General features: G+C 43.4%; 1 protein-coding gene across 1 annotated transcript in view; it reads right to left on the bottom strand.

The window, feature by feature from the left end:
• The window catches only part of agmo (alkylglycerol monooxygenase), a 343652-nt gene that overhangs the window by 153257 nt on the left and 187626 nt on the right, over positions 1-2769 (bottom strand). The window lies entirely within an intron of this gene.

Raw genomic sequence — 2769 nt, 5'->3', positions numbered from 1 at the left:
ACCGACCAACCTCATCCCGCCCCCTTGACCTGTCCGTCCTCCCTGGACTGACCTATCCCCTTCCTAACTCCCTACCTACACTCACCTTTCCTGGCCCCATCCCCGCCTCTTCGACCTGTTTGTTTCTTCTCCACCTATCCTCTCCTCCATCCCTCTTCTATCCGCCTCCCACTCTCTCCCTATTTATTTCAAAACCCCCTTCCCCTCCCCCTTTTCTGATGAAGGGTCTAGGCCCGAAACGTCAGCCTCTCTGCTCCTATGATGCTGCTTGGCCTGCTGTGTTCATCCAGCCTTGCACCTTGTTGTCTGAGAACATATCTGCTCTTCTTTCCTCATCAAATGCCTACTGACCATTTGGGGGCCTTTAATACACTGCTAACAATGTGACTGTTGCCTTTTTATTCCTAAATTCTACCCACAAAGTCACATTTGATGACCCTTCCAAGATATCATCCCTCCTAACTGCAGTAACTGATTCCCCAACTCATAATGTGACACCATCTTCACTTTTGCACTCTCCCTGCCCTGCCTGAAGAACCTATATCCCAGAATGTTAAATTACTAGTCTTGTCCCTCCCTCAACCACACCTCTGTGATGGCAACAACATTACAGATCCATGTGTCAATCCATACCCTTAACTCATCTGTCTGACTGCAATACTCCTGGCATTAATGTAGATGCCATTGATTCTCACCCTACTCCCTTGAGTAACCACATAGCTGAGCTTGCTCTGCCTCGATGCCTTTTTTAAGTAATCAGTGTTGCACAGTAACTCCTATCCCGGCTGAATTAGTTTAAAACTCCTCCCAACAGCACTAGCAAACTCTTCTGCAAGGAGGTAGCTAATACTATCTCCTAACCTTACACTTGAAAATTCATTCAGCTGCATAAGAAATAAAAAAAAATCAGAGCAGGAATAGGGCATTCAGCAGGAGGGTTCCTCAGCAGCACTCCTTGAAGCAGTGCTTTCTAAAATGTTTCTCGTTGTGATCCCATCCTGGTGCATGAGGTTTGCCTAGATTACAGAGCTCTGTGTGTGTGTGTGTGTGTGTGTGTGGTATTGGGTGGGGAGGGGAGGGGAAATGGGTGGTGGCACAGACTGGTGTATGGTGTCCCAGGAAGAGGCCTGTTTTATTTTGGACCCCTTGAAAGAACCAAGGGGGCTTTTATTTTTATCCCATGTTGTCTCTGTCCCAGAAGTGCTTGATGAGGTCGGTGTAAGGGGAATTTTTATTTTTATTTGCAACGAGTAGAGGAATTTTTCCTCTGACTTTTAGACCATTGTTATCCCAGTTATGGAAGCATACAATGGGGACAGGAGTGAGAGAGTTTGATTTTTAGTTTCCTTTTTGTTTGACTGAGTCAAGAAATGTTTATTCCACATTTCGACTCCTAATTTCCCCTACCCCAAGCGTGGTGGGGGGGACAGTGTCAAGGAAAGCCAGGTTTTGTTTGTTGATGTGTTTTCTTTGTTCTGACCCCTGCAGAGTCTCACTGGAACTTTCTTTCAGTTTAAGAGTTGGGAAAACTTTTATTTTTCTGTTTAAAAGACTAGAGATTGGTGATTTGGGTTGGAGTTTGGGATAGATATTAGAAGAGAGGGGTATGACACATGTGACAGCAACGAGAGAAAGCTGTTTCATTAACAGCGTTTGTAAGTTAAAATCACCCACTTTCCTGACTAAATCTAGCTCTAAAGAAAATCTGCAGTTTGGCCACACCCAGCATTTTTTAAAACCTCTGATTTAAAGGGGACTGACAACTGTTAGCACATGGACAGAGCTCCACAGCAGATACTGCTGCATTAGTGCCTGTGTCTCCAAATTTTAGCTGGGAGCCTCACTGGGGCTTGTGACCCACCAGCTTCAAAAGCCCTGCATTAATGGGACCGTAAAATATATTGCAGAGTGCTCAGGACCACTCACAACTTCTTAGATTTTGAAGTCTCAGTTATTAGAATTTTGAAACCCACATTTGGTAAGATGGTGGACCATGGTAATGTAAGTGAATTAGTAATCCAGAGGCCCAGGCTGATATTCTGAAGACATGGATTAAAATCCCATCGTGCCCAAATGTTAAATTTGAATCTCTTAAAATCAAGAATTGAAAAGCTAGTCTAGTGAAAATCATTGAGACATCGTTGTACAAGCCCATCTGATTCACTCATTTTCTTTAGGAAAGGAAATAGCCATTTTAACCTGGTCTGGACTACATGTGACTCCAGGCCACAGCAATATGTTGGACTCTTAACTATTCTCTAGCAATCTACTTAGTTGTGGACAATTAGGAATGGTCAATAAATACTGGCCAAGCCCACATCTATGCAAGAGTTAAGAAGATAAAAACCATGCAGCAAAGTGTAGACAATATTCAGTCTTAAGCTGATAATTTCTGCTGCACAAATGCCAGGAAATAACCATCTCCAGCAAGAGAAAACCACGTCTTCTTGATGCTCAATGCTATTACCATCACTAAATGCCTCACTGTAAACATCCTCAGGTCCAGAAAGTTAACTGAACCAGCTGTGAGTACTTTACCCAATCTTTGAGTCTACATTTGTATTACAGCTACAAGATCAGGTCAGATGCTAAGAATTCGGCAGCAAGTAACTCATTTCCAATCTTCCCAAAGCCTGTCCATCATCTACAAGACTCAAGTTAGAAGAGTAACAGAAAATGCTCCAGAGGTCTGCTGGTTGCAGTTTGCTTGATTAGTACTGTCCTATAAGAGAGTTAGTCACTGAATGGGTTACTGGACATGACGAGGTA

Source organism: Rhincodon typus, chromosome 2 (assembly GCF_021869965.1).
Source record: "Rhincodon typus isolate 14 chromosome 2, sRhiTyp1.1, whole genome shotgun sequence".
Taxonomy (NCBI): Eukaryota; Metazoa; Chordata; class Chondrichthyes; order Orectolobiformes; family Rhincodontidae; genus Rhincodon; species Rhincodon typus.
Note: the sequence above shows the minus strand (reverse complement) of the source record. Positions and strands in the feature narration are given on the sequence as shown.